The following is a 14,616-nucleotide window of genomic DNA, read 5'->3' as shown; positions in this document are numbered from 1 at the left end:
AGCTGCCTGCAGAAACAAGGTTAATAAGGGCTGTGAAACTGAACCAAAACGGTAAAGTTACAGGCCAGAACAATTAACTGGAAGACCCTAAAATGCTCTGCAGCTGAGAGAAACTGTGGAGTTGGGTAATAAATCTGGGTGGTTTTGTTACTTTGAGTGACACATTTCATAAAGGTTTGGTGTGTAATATTTAGGAAGATATTGACCTTAGATAATGAACCGTTACATTTATATTACCTTAGAATGGATGTTTCTACAGTATCCCAAACAGACAAACTATAGAGCGCTTTTTGTCACTATGTTAAATACGTACGAAAAACAAGCAGAAGTAGTAGTAGAACTAGTAGTACTAATAGTAGTAGTCACCTGGTTTATTAGAAGAAAGAAAGAAAAGACAAGAGATTTGGGCAAATGGAGGACCACATGTATTATTTAAAGAGGTGGTATTATACTCATTTTCAGGTTCAGAATCTTAATTAGGCGTTATACCAGAACAGGTTTACATGGTTTAATTTTCAAATAACACCATATTTTTTATTATTATTTATTTTGCACATGCGCAGTTCCCAGGTAAGGACTACTAGCCAATCAGAAGCAGAGAAGGGCGGGTCGTAAGAAACAAGGTAGTGTGATCCAAATCAAAGCCGCTTCAGACTGCAACCGTAACCTAGCAGATGATATAAGTTACTCACAAGTCCACAACCACACAACATCATTGTTCTACATCTTACCATCAGGACTAAACGTTGAACTGTTGCTGGTGTTCTGACGATCTATGCTGCCTTGCCGAAAAATGCTACCAAAGCGCAGATCGATAGACTTGACTCTACTCGGCCCTGCTCCGTTTTCCATTGCAGGTAGTACCCAGAGATAGTGCGTAGCTTCTCGTTACAGCGATGCCACATACAACTGCCACGACGTAATGTTCAATGCGACACACCAGCGATCCACACAGCTTTCTCTTTTTTAAGTTAAAACGTTTCAACATTACTCATAATGTAAAGACAGATAAGCGGTATGAAAACCTTCCAGCTGTGTTTTCCTCTGCCGTTGTTGCTGCAGCGGTCTGTGTGACGGCGGGAGCAGAGGGCTCTGTGAGCCGGCGGCTGGCCGACCTCACACGCTCCTCCCGCGGGTTGGCACAGGCTTCCCCCGCAGCCACTTGCTGAGCTCATCAACTCCGACAATATTCAAGCATATTCTTGTTCCGCCATCACTTCATGTAAAACTGTCAATATTCGAAATCTACACAGCTGATTTCTCACCTCAAAACTTCTCAGAAGTGGATTTAGTGATGAAATTCCATACGAAAACTGTAAAATATAAAACTTTCTGTTGCTGGCCTCTGGTGCATGCAATGATGATGTAGTGAATAGTGAATATTCTCTCAGACCAATCAGCAGTCTGTCGTGTTTTCACGTTACATTTTAGTATCCCTCAGCTCGCTTGGAACCTCGACGGAGGTGAGGTGATATGAAAAAAAGTACCTGGAAGCAGGTACAGGTGCAACATTTCTACAATGGAAAAACAAACGAAGGCGAGTCGAGCCAAAGGGGCTCCGCTCAGACTAGCTTGGTTTGAGGGCGTGCCTGACCCCCGCTAGCCGCTTGGCAAGCTTTATGACGCGTTTTCATTGTGACGTCACAAGTAAAGGAAGTGAAGGGCTGGACTACAAACGAGCTGTTTTCAAGCGGTTCAGAGCAGAGCTTTCTGTGGGAGATGGGAACTCCCTTTGGGCTGGACATTGGGCATTTTCACTTTGCAAACCTGTTACATGCACAAAAAAGATATATAACTCAGTAAAGGAGAGGGAAAAAGCCAAAAAGCATAATACCACCTCTTTAACACAAGCGCCAACAGAATGTGTCGGACACCGTAGCCTCTCCTGCACGCTTGGAAAGGGAGGGGGGAATGAGGCATTCCTGTTGAGTTGGAATTTTTTCCTCCTTAAATCTTTATTGGAAAAAGAGCAATAGTGAACATGGGACATAAAGTCACACACAGAACTTTGATTTGGGCAAAATCGTGTATTGCACATACATATTTTGCAAACATGTAATTTGTAATATGTTTATAACGGTGCCTGCGTGTTGTTTATATGCTCTGATAATGCTAATCCAACACACCTTTGTAGTAGCGTCCATGTTGATTCCCCATTCTGACTTAAGAGCACTTGAACATAAGTTGAAGTTGGAAGAACGACTTGAGAAATGGGACCATCGAGGAGCATATGAATGCACTGTGAACCACTGGTTGCAATTCGCAACCTTCACCACTAGAAGCCACTAAAACTTACACTGAACCTTTAATATAAAAACATTGATTAGAGCAGCTTGATTGCTCATCTTCAAAAAATGTTGTTTATCCCTGGGACAGTCTGTACCAGGTTTCCTCAGATTTGTTTCAGAGAATCACTTGAGCCACACTACCAAACTGATATGTGTACTGTTGCAATAAATGGTAACTGAATGTGTTGACTTTCATGTTACCTCTAAATGAAGCTGACTACTGTTAGCTTAATCTGTCCGATCATCTGACTGTTCCTGTATCTCACAACCTTCCGACTTAATTGTAGCCGTGTTCTTAGATCTGAAATATTACTTTGGTGAGAACAATGTTATAATAACCAATAGAAATGATGCGTCAAAACAAACTGAAATGTTCCTCTGAAGAGATGCAGCAGAAGGCTTTTATAAATAAATCAAATACCCCCTACTTTCAGTGGCGATCTGTGTCTTCCCTCTCGCTGTCCCTTTCTTCACCTTCTTTCCCCGAGGGTGGCTGAAAACTATCACCTTACTGCTGTGTCCACTCTCTGGAAAAAGACATCAGCAATCAGCACCTGTCTACATCCAGGCCAACCAGTTTCACACACATTCTTCCTTTTTTCTGTCACCCTACGAAATCTTTCAGTCCTGTCTATCGCTTTGGCTTGTCGCCTTATTCCATTACAATACCTCAATATTGTTGTATGGCCATCTTCGTCTTTCTGTTCTTTAATATCCTCTTCCTCTTTTCCTTCTCCTCAGTTATCATACAATGTCTTACTCTAGTCTCAGACTCTATCTGTGTGTCTTTACACTATTTTAGGTTTGGCGACAGAAAGGACAGTGATACTTATGCTTCAGGTAGCTCTCACACTGCTCCGCCAAAATTGTTAAACTAGTGATGGGAGTGTGTGCCTGTTTTTATGTAAATGTGTGTGTTTCTGTAGGAGTTGTAAGGTGGGATCATTACCAGTTAGGTTTAAAGAAAGAAGAGTGAGAAAAAGAAACAGAGAAAGCAAGAAAGACCCGGGTTTGGATATATAAAGGAGTGCAAGAAGTCAGCGGGGTAGAAAGGTTTTGATTGGGGGGGGTTTCAGCTTTCTGGCAATTCTTTCCTTTTTCAGCCGCCAACCACAAGTTTGCACATACGCTGGGAGCGATCTGCCCGCCAGCTCTGTCTGGGTGAGGTTTTTTTTTGTTTGTTTTGTTTTCAGGATGACGAGACTGCGAACAGCAATAAAGTTATAAACCCAAACAAGTTAATGAGAAGCAGGAAATAATGAGCTGATTGCATGATTAGAGACATATTTCTTCTGTACACTGAGTCCCAGCAGCTATTTACATATCTTTTCTGGATCTATGAGAGTGGCAAAACTACAAAGTAGCTGCTGTGTTCAGGCTTCACTGAGGTCACTCTTTACTCAGGTTCAGGTGGCCATACATAAATGGCTATAAAATCCCCACCCATCCCTCACTTTGACTGTTGAAAAAGCAGACAGGAAACTAGCCAGCCGTGCTGTCCGGAGGGTCAGAGTCAGGTAAAGGTAATTGCTTAGCAAGAGAACGAAACAGGAGATAGGATCAGAAGGAAAGGGAGAGAGGTGACAGCCAATAATTGGAAATGGAGAAAGAAGGAAGAAGGTGGAAAAAGAGGAAGAGAGAGACGGTGGTTAGACGGAGAGAAAGATTAGTGGTTGGCCGATAACACCTCGTGTGAACCTGCTGTTATAAGCCATGCAAACTCTGCCACAATGTGACATAACACATGGCCACATGTCATGTTACCACACATGGCAGTGTAGCCTGGGTAAGCAGGGCTATACGTGTCTCGGACCATAATGCAGAAACAACTCCTGACTTCAGCTTTTTTTCAGCAGCCACACAAGCTTTCCTTTCTGATTTTTTATTGCGCACAATTTATGACTGCACACTGTGTAGAACACATAACTCGTGTACAAAGTTAATGACCAAATGCTGAAGCCACAGAAACAAGTGCTGACATGAGTGTGATGTGATTGTTGAATTTGACGTGAAACATGACACCATTCCAGCAGTGAGGGTTTATTTACATGCATCGCTCTGACAGCTTACGAAACCCATTATGAAATGCCTCTAGTGTTATTCATTAAATCTATAACAAGAAGTAGATGGTACGAAGGCATGACCAGCTACACACACACACAAACACATGATCTCTCCTCCTCGTCCTCTTTCATTTGCTGCAACTATCTTAGGGCAAGTAGGGAGAGTTGTCAGGGTGGGTAGCCATCAACCCTGAAGATCATGCACTGTTGCGTTTCAAGTGTTCCTGTGCTCTATTGGTAAAAACACAGCAACCATTGAGGATAATATTTACAGGCTGGTGTGTAGGAGTGTGTGTGGTGTAATTGGACATACCCAGGACTGAAGTGTGGTCGCTGATGCCTCCACATCTGTCCAGCTGTATGCAAATGTAAATCTTTTTTCCTCTCTTCTTGGCCCACAAGTTGCAGACACTGCTCCACACGTGCCCGCCCTCCACTCCTCAGGTCCCCCTCAGTCTGTTTCACTCTCAGACCCTGGCATCAGCAGCTGTACCAAATCTGCCACTCATCCCCCTCTTTTCTCTCCTTCTCCCTCCCTCCCTCCCGCCGACAGGCTCGTGTGTACACACACACCTCCGTTCAGTCCTTGTTGGTTATTTTCCCAAAAAATGTATCCAGGCATTCGCAGGAGGGGGTCTCATGTGAGATTTTCCTCTCCTTGAGACAGCGCTGCTCAGTGGGTCAGGACACCCTCCATCTCCCCCGGCGTGGATGTTGGATTATGAAAAAAGAGAGGGAGGCTGGGGAAGGAGCGTACTGTTGCTGTAGCTGTTGCCTCTGCCTCCTTCAGTATGAGCGCTCTCTCGCTTGGCATGCTTTTCATCTCTCTCTCTCTCTCCCGCTGCTCTCTCACTCTTTAGCTCTCCCCCTCCCTCCCTTTTCTCAGTCACTGTCTATCTGCTGCTGCTCCAGCTGTTTGGATTCACAATTCAGTGTGCTGCAGGGTGTATGGCTTAGGGAGTCTCTCTAAACAGCCAGGCAGGAAGAAAAACGAAGAGGCTGAGAGCAGATATTTAGGAGGTGGATGAACAGAGACAGGCATAAGTGAATTTTCTTTGAACAAGACTAAGCGTCTACAGCCATGCTAACGGCTTGTTGAGGCTGTTTTGAGACACCTGTGGTTTGAGCATCAGCATGCTAAAATGCTCGTAATGACAATGCTAACATGCTGATATATCCCAGGTATAACATTTACCATTTCAGTTTAGCGTGTTAGCATTCTGAGATTTGCAAATTGCAGAGTAAAGCTGAGGCTGATGGGAGTGTCCGACACGCTCCCTGGAGTCACACATCTAGCATGGCAAAAAACTTGAAAGGCAGCAGAGAAAGCAGAAGTTTTGTTGGTATTTCTAAAATCCTAAAACAATCTTCTGTTCATCTGGATAAAAATTTGGAAATGGAGTTGCATTTTGGGAAACAGGTTAAAAATCTTTTATGCAGGGGATGGATTATTCTTTCATCCCGATCGTTAGAAAAGTCTTTGAGGATTCTGGAAATACCAAACTGTTCCATTATGAGTATAATATACAAAAGGGGATTTAGGTTCCTAAAATTACTCTTTGGGAATGTCATTCTTCCAGTGGTTTGTTCTGTTTAATCACCTCCCTCTATTTCGCCTGTAGCATGCAGAGAGAGAGGGAGCCAATGAGAGTGAGAGAGAGAGAGAGAGAGAGAGAGAGCGAGAGAGAGAGAGAGAGAGAAAATAGATATTTTTATTGTTAGGTCCTGTTGACTTGTCTGGGTAAATCAGATCACAGGGTGCTGAGGTTCAAACGCACACACACGCGCAGAAACACACAGAGAGAAACACACTCTTCTAGCCTGTCTGGCTGCCCCTGAGGTCAGTTAACAGCTCATTGCAGGAAAGGAGAAGTCTGGCCTGCTACCCTGAGGCCAGGGGTCGGGCACGTCATGATGCCGGGTGGAGGCCAAATCCAGCGAACACCTACCATTCCAACCTCTGAGCCAATCTGACCGGCGTCTTTAAACAACTCTAAAACCTCCACACTCACATGTCGAATTTTCTGTATTTAACACATGTAGAGATATGACAAGATATGACAAGCAGCCAGCCTACAGTTTGAACTGTATTTACTGACCATCAACAGCTAGCTCAATGTTAGCCCCAGTGAACGGTTCACATACCCTCCAACTCTAAATAATACCCAGCTGACTCTAAATAGGCCTGCCAGTGGTTTAAGCATTAGCATTTAAGCTCAGGAGGCACAACATGTAAATAAGACAACGCTGGAATTAACAGAAGATGTATTGGTACTCTATTGGCAGAGGTTAGCTGCAACTCCACAACTCCAGCTCCAGTGCCAAGCTAACACATCTGGGACTAGTCTGTCCACTAACCGCATCCAACCATCCTGGCAGGACCTCCCAGAGTAGGTCAGCTTGTTAAAAGTAAAGGAGCGTTAACTGTAAGGTAATTAATGAATTTGAAATTCCATCTAATACTGCTACAGACAAATCAAAGAGTAGGAATTGTTTTTGTCCATTAAGGACCCAATTGTTTATAGTCTTATCCATTGCGCCATCACCACATGACACTTTGGTCCATGAGCAGCATGAATTACCAAGTGACGTTAGTGTGTCCTATTTTACCACTATGATCAGTTTTACCTAACGGCCTTACATTGAAAACAGACAAATGGTGCACTGAAACAACTCAGGGTTGCACAATCACATTCCTGTTAATTAGAGGTGTTTTATCTACTGATAAATCCACTGCAGCAGTGACTGTTTTGATCCAGTCGGATTAGGTTTGCTCGTATCTGATGACAGTGAAACCACTGTGCTTTCAATGAGTGGTGCATAGCTAGCAGACTTGCTTGTGGATCCCCACGCCTCTGTTCAAGATTCAAAAGTTTCAAAGGAAAACATTGATTTTTCTCCCCTGCAGATCTGTTTTAAGAAAGTAGGGGTTATTTACGTTTTTATGTGCACCTAAACAGAAAAATGGATGACATCCTGTGATTTTGTTTATGTTCCAGATTTATTTTGACATTATTGATGGTATGCCATCAGACACCAGAGGAGCAGGTGGTGTTTTCCACTGCTGTGTACTTTATGAAGAATTATTAAAATGATTAATTATTAAATGGAGTACCAGAGAACAAATAAATACATTAGTCTAACTTCCAAGGTAAACCGCATTCATTAATTTAAAAATGCATCCGCTATTATAATTACTTTGACCGAACTATTACATTTGTTTATTCACACAAATTGTTCTGGATCAAAGGTGAGTGGTTGGCTGCAGAAATCCCACTTTCCTGTAACCACACCTTCTGCCTCAGCGTCATGAAATCATTTCCACCGCTCAGCTCCACTCAGTTCTGGTATTTGTTTCATGGTTCTGCCTTGAACGATGGCAAAGATATCCTTGTGGGTGTACAGTGACTGCATACACAAGATGTCTTCACAGTGGCTGTAGAACGGGAAGATTATGGCCGCAAATGTAAGAATTTGATACCAGCGTGGGTCACACGCAGCAGCCAAGTGACAGTCTGCTTTCTCGAAGCTCCACTTTTGGGAGCACTTTCATTTGCACTGACATTTAGGACAGAATACGATGACATTTGAGTTGTGAGTGTATGTGGGACGTGGGTCAGACATAAATGTATCAGATGGCATGGATGGAATTAAACAGGACTGGTTTAAAAACTGCTGAATAGTTGCATCAAGAATCTCATTTATTCATAACTGAGCCAAACACAAGAACATGCAGTATGTGTGATAAATGGAACTACTGAGTCTATTTTTCATTATCATCAAACCAACAGGATTTTATTTCAGTAGTGGGATTGATTCATGCTCACACTTACCTTTCCTTGTCACCAATGTCGTGTAAGTTCTTCAAGATATGCAAATCAATTCCATTATAGGAGCAACTCCTCAGCAATGAAATCTGATTTAAACATGCATACATTATGGATGTCTTTCTTGTTCTAGCCTAGAAACTCCCTAACAGCAGCTGTGTCAAGAAACTAATCACAGCCTTGTTCATTACTGTTGTGTTTGGCAACTTCTCTGCATGTTCGACTGGCAGCAGACAGTCAAGAGCCAAGTGGAATTACATCTCTGACCGTGTGGTCACACTCACAAAAATACCACACACTTCTCATATGACCTGAGCTATTTCCCATCAAGTAACTCTACACTGAGGATGTGGCACTCTGGAACTCCAAAATATAAAGCTGTTATATGTTAAAAATGTATACATATAATGTTCCAAAATTCAACTGAAGCTCAAATACACAAAATTCAAATGCATTTGTGTTTAGTCATAAACATCCGCAGAACATAGTTACAACTGGTGACACTGAAACTCATGAACACGCCAGTAATTTGTAAAAAGCTTACACTAGTTGTATATATAACCAATATCTGCAGTAATTATCTCATTTTTTAACATCTTTGAAGACTGGATGGAGTATATATCAGAAATGTCATTCAGAGCACATTCACTGTACGAACACAGTCATTGTATTAACAAGATTTGCTATTTTCTAGAGTTTAGATTAGAATTTTCTGATCTCCTCTGTACTGAAGACTTCATTTAGGACTGATTTGACTTGCTTATATATAATACATATGAATTAATTTTTTTAACAAAATGTTTAAGCATGTACTCTCCTCAAGTATACCTACAATAAAGTCGGATACATTTAGTATTAACTAAGAGTGTTTATCAGTACTTTATTGAGAAAGGGCTCTGTTTGCTTGGGTCAGACAGAAACATTTTATCTGTGTCTGACAATAATAAACTGACTGCCCAGTAGCTTAGCATATGCTCTCAAAACGAGCGACTTATTCACCGCGCCATCTACCTGAGCCGGCCATGACATGTCAAGTAATAATAATCGCTTTCACTGCAGACCCAAACAAAATGGATTTCCCCCACAAAGAAGTTTTTGTCCTCTGTCACACACCTTCTCCCTCTCCCCTTCCTTTTCTTTCTCCTCTACTCACTGCTCCTATTTGGTTCAGAGAGAAAGATTACTGATGACACATTTATTAGCAATGATATTAGGGAAGAGAGGAATAGCAGTTAGCTGTGATGCTAACTATGTTGGCAATGCAACATCATTATCTTTTCCTCTGCTTGTGTGTGTGTGTGTGTGTGTGTGTGTGTGTGTGTGTGTGTGTGTGTGTGGGTGTGAGCGTGTAGGTGTTACTGAGAGTCTTATCAGTGGAAACAGACTTGGACGTGAGCAGGGTGGCGAGCAGGAAGAGGATGTGGAGGGAAGGGTTAGATGGGGGATGAGAGGTAGAAAAGTAACAGTGAAATTGAAGGATAAGAACAGCAATGGGAGACTGGAAGTGGCAGATACGGGAAGATGGACGATAGACACATGGTGGATATCAAAAAGGTATAATGTGTTGTGAATGAGGAAAACGTGAGATAAAAGGGAAAGAAGGAAGGCAAGTGGGAAGGAAACGGGGAGCAAACTTGGACGTGACCCGGGTTGAAAGTGGGAGGAGAGGGAGGGACTGGGAAGAAGACAACAGAAGTTGGGTGAGGGAGTAGATGCCTAAAAGGTGATAAAAACGACCGGGCAAGACAAGGGAAGCATGCTTCAGAAATGACGTTTCTGATGGACTAACCTTCCATGCAAATGCCTCAAACGTGAGCAGATGGCACTAATCTCTCACTTTTCGCTCGGGGTATTTTCATGTTGGGTTAGATTGGCCTGAAGACAATATTATACATAATGTCCAGTGTACACTGAACATAGGTATACAAAAATGGTGGCTGCTTGAAATTACATGAAGCAATTTGTCTATTGCACTATACTCAACATTTTAAATATGTACCAGAATTCTACCAAAAAAGTTTTAAAAAATGTCCTATGATGCCCTCAGATTCTCACAATGGAACAAAAAATGTGCAATTCAACAATAGCGACAGGCAGTGTCCCTCAGGAAAACATCATTAACTTTCCTCAGTGCAATTTATGTCCACAGCACTGGTACTTCAATTTCCACAAAAAGAAATGTTACAGTTGTGTGCTACTGAACAGGTTCATGACTCCATGTTCAAACAGCCTGAAGCCTGAAACATGTTTCTGTGTCTGCGAGTCAGAAATACATTTGTGAGCACGATGTGCAGACAACTGTTCTGCTCCAAACAAGTGTGAAAAACACATGCACATCTATCTCGTCCAGGTGCTGAGTCCAAACAAACTGTAACTGTGATTCATATTTCCCACTGCCCTCCCAACACCGTCATCTGCTCCCAGTGAAGTTATTCTCTATTAAAGGAAGAATGGCATAATGTTTTAAGAACCAATTAGCGCCTGGACAAACAGGTTCAGGTGTGTGTCAGGAAGAAATTGTATCACCCATCAAGTGTTACAACCAACTGGATGAGTGCATACATCCAGGTCTGACTTATACTAAGGACTGCCAATAATACATCTCAGATTAATGAACAAATGTGACATCATGTCCAGTCAGGCAGACAAAATAATCTCCACTTAGCACTATGAGATAACTGTTGATTTGGCGCTATATAAATAGAATAGAATTAAATAGAATTAATGTTTACTCGCTTTGGTCATTTGCTCAGCTGTCACTGAATTCAAATTTCTGACATCCTATTTTCTATTTTTCTGCAGTTTTGTGTTAAGCACATACAAATACATAAAAAGCACACAAGCCATATTTTATGTATGAAATTATGGAAGTTTTTATTAGACTTTAATATTTGTAACCCACAGAAAACAATCCACAAATGTGTACTATGATGCACAAATATTTCACTATCTACAAATCTGTATTTTTACATTTGTGATGTGTAAAATCATATCCTCAAAAATACAGAGTCACTTCTACGCACAGAACAGTTTTTGCACATTTGCAGATTGCTTTCTGTCAATTTGTCAGTCATGTTACATTTGTAACTTCCTTTTTACACATTTGTGGAATTTTATCCAATGTGTAATGCGGAGATCTGTAAAAAAAAATATACACAAATATCTCACTACCCAAAACATGTATTTTTACATTTGTGTTGTGTAAAATCATATCCACAAAAATACAGTGCAATTTGTATATATGTACATTTTACTCTGTACACATATATTTTAATTTCACATACAAAGTGTTATTTACGCATTTGTGGATCTATTTTTACACAAAAAATAGATTTTGCACATTTGCGGATTATTTCCTGTCAATTTTCTGGTCACGTTACATTTGTGACTTCCTTTTTACGCATTTGTGGAATTTTGTACCACAGAGATCTGTAAACAGAGATCTGTAAATGTGAAAGCAGTTTATTCACTACACCAGCAGGTGGCGGGAGCAACATTGCCTCTCATGAGTTGTAAGAATATCCATTGCAGTACCCAGGGTAATCTGTAGGAGACAACAACTTCTGCTTCTGCTAAATTTTCTTGTACATGTGTATATAGTTTACTATTGAATACTTTATCACTGTATTTGTCACAAATGTAACGTGACCTGAAAATTGACAGGAAATGATCCGCAAATGTGCAAAAACTGTTTTGTGTGTAGGAGTCACTCTGTATTTTTGTGGATAAGATTTTACACATCACAAATGTAAAAATACAGATTTGTAGATAGTGAAATATTTGCGTATCATAGTACACATTTGTGGATTGTTTCCTGTGGGTTACAAATATTAAAGTCCAGTAAAATCTTCCATATGAAATGTGCTATCCCTGTCCCTGTTGCTTGGTCTAAGATGTATACCATGTGAGTGCAACATCCCTGTATCGATTATTGTGTGGGATCCTTTTTGCATGTTATTGCAAGTTTATTATAATTATTATTACAGGATAAAATGAAGAAATGCAAAGGATATAATAGCAACAAATCGCAAAAAAACTGAGAGCTTTTGATTGTTATCCTAACCTCAGTGCTACCTGCTACCCTTCCCTGCTCAACCAATCACATCTGTTTGTCAGCTCCTCTGCAAGCGTGTGTTATCCAACAATCTGTTTCCTGTGTCCCTGTGAAATAATTGTATCTTGACAGAAGCATGTTTCAGCCTTGACACAAGGACTTATGCAGACCTTCAGTACAGGCAGGAATGTGGATTTACACACGGTCACTGTGAGGTGTTTCTCTCCCTTTACCTCCACAGCAACAGTTGAGCCTTACCAACCAGCAGTGACGAGCAGTAAAAAACTCTCTCAGCTGGATGTAAATCTTCAGCATGGCACAGATGCATACAAATACAATGTGTTTTTCTCTGTGATACCATCAGAGAGAAAAGGGACATTATCAGCGTTTTGCCCTACAAACACACTGCAGCTACGCAGCGCCCTGAAGGCACTACAAACACACATTGCCTCGCTCAGAAGGCACAGCAGGCAGCCAGAGTCAGTGTGTGTGAAGTCCAACGGAAAGTCACAAAAGCCCGGACATGAAAAGAGAGGTGAGGAGAAGGGAGATGAAAAAGAATGCCAAAATTTTTTTTTTAAAGTGAGTGGGACAGAGATAAGGGGGAGTGGGATATTTTAGAGGAGATTGATAGCAAAGTAGAAAAAGAGATAAAGAATAATCATATCTGGAAGGCAAATACAGAGTGTGTGCCTGACAGAATGATAGCTGGAGATAAATGAAAGAGAGGGCGGAAGGAAGAGATTGTGTTTGTGTGTGAAAATGGAAACAATCCTGCAAGGTGGAGGGAGAGAGATGGAGTGAGTGTGGGAATTAAGAGATATGGAGATATGACAGGAGAGGCCTTGCTAAAATCAATACAGCCATGACTGGAGAGAGATAAAGTGGATTGACGAAGAAGTGGGGCAGAGGAGGAGACAGAACAGTGACAATAAAACTGAAAGAAGGGCACAGGAGGCAGGGGAAGGGGTGAGAGAGAGGGAACGGGAGGGTGATAAGGAGAAAAAGATAGAGAGAGAGGGTGTGATGAATATAAGAGAGCACGAGATGATGTGAGAGGAGCTGTTGTTTGTCCTCAGGCTGCTCTCTTCGAGGAAGGACAAGGATGTGGGGGTGGTTAGTAACATTTACTGACACAAACTGTGAGCGTGTGTGTGTGTGTGTTCATTTTTTCACAGCAACCAGCCACCAATACATTATATAAGAAAGATCAAAACAGAAGAAACCATGGCAACTATAATCCAACAGCCACTTGCTTCACACACATAGATTTAACACACAATATAAGGTGTGACAGCGCAATTACAAATGCTAACGACTTTTTCACATATCAAAAAAATCTGTATTTAATAATCCACGCATGATGTTATTTTTTACTGCCACAAGGGGAGAAGAGCTCGCAGCCTAATAGGGAAGAGATGTTTTTGTTATCGTGCCAGACCAGACCACAAGGCTCTTTGTCAGAAAATTCCTGACGGGAGCCCAGACAGTGACAGGCATAGCTTCTGGGAGATGAGCATATTTCAGGCCTGAAACAGAGGCATGATGGACAGAAGATCAGGGCATCTGGGTCAAATGACTCCCTCGCTTCCAAAAACTCAGGCACGAGCCTGTCTGGATCCCCAGCTTAGGAGAGGATGAGGGGGATAAATGAGGTAGCTCTAGAGAATGCTGTTTCACTAGCTACAGCTTAAAAGCTCATTTACATCTGTTTCACCCTCACACAGGGCTCAACTGGGCCTTGGATGGCCTAAATACCAGTTACCCCACCTGTCTTTATTCTTCTAGACCAGCAAACCTGATCACTGATTGTTTGCCCTAAGCAGAGTCTGAAATGAGAAAGAGATCACAGCAACACCGAAGGAGCTACTCACTGAAACTGTGATTTTACACATATTTCTATGGATGCACAATGTCGAAATCTTTACAGATTTGTGGTTATACGTGTTATTTTCTTTTGGTTGCAATTCCAATACATGTCTGTCCTTGGAACCTTCCTTGTAAAGCTTGTCAGCAAAGAATCAACACGCCATTTCAGGCAGAATTACGTCATAAATGTAGAGCAAGAAGACCTTTTTCACAGCATACATAACACAGAGGTGTTGTATTAACATTAACAATGGCTCTGTTCTGTGTTTCCCAGCAAGCCATGGCAGTGTGACAATGAGCGAGCATGGACAATACCAGGAAACTGAAATTGAAGCAGTTACATGTCTTCTGTGGAAAAAATACATCCTCCCATCTCCCACTTTAGCTTTATAGTTTAGCTATAATAGTATAGATCCAAGACGAAACTGACGTCATGATTACAAATCTACTTCAGAACCATGGACAGCGCCATGGATTTATCAATACACAGCACACAAAACAACAGGGCCTGTATT

The 14,616-nt window shown here is 41.6% G+C and overlaps 1 protein-coding gene across 2 annotated transcripts in view; it reads right to left on the bottom strand.

Annotated features, from left to right (window-relative positions):
• The window catches only part of LOC123972691 (leucine-rich repeat and immunoglobulin-like domain-containing nogo receptor-interacting protein 3), a 59,087-nt gene extending 54,262 nt beyond the window's left edge, over positions 1–4,825 (bottom strand). Inside the window, exons 1-2 of one of the 2 annotated variants that reach the window (XM_046052280.1) lie at positions 4,665–4,825; positions 2,717–2,815 (exon numbers count right to left, since the gene is read on the bottom strand). The gene's annotated coding sequence lies outside the window, so the exon portion shown is untranslated. The remainder of the gene's footprint in view (positions 1–2,716; positions 2,816–4,664) is intronic. The other variant, XM_046052281.1, reaches the window with a different exon arrangement.
• Between the last annotated feature and the right edge of the window lie 9,791 nt (positions 4,826–14,616).

Source organism: Micropterus dolomieu, linkage group LG06 (genome assembly GCF_021292245.1).
Source record: "Micropterus dolomieu isolate WLL.071019.BEF.003 ecotype Adirondacks linkage group LG06, ASM2129224v1, whole genome shotgun sequence".
NCBI classification, from domain to species: domain Eukaryota; kingdom Metazoa; phylum Chordata; class Actinopteri; order Centrarchiformes; family Centrarchidae; genus Micropterus; species Micropterus dolomieu.
This window is presented reverse-complemented; position numbering and strand designations above follow the sequence as displayed.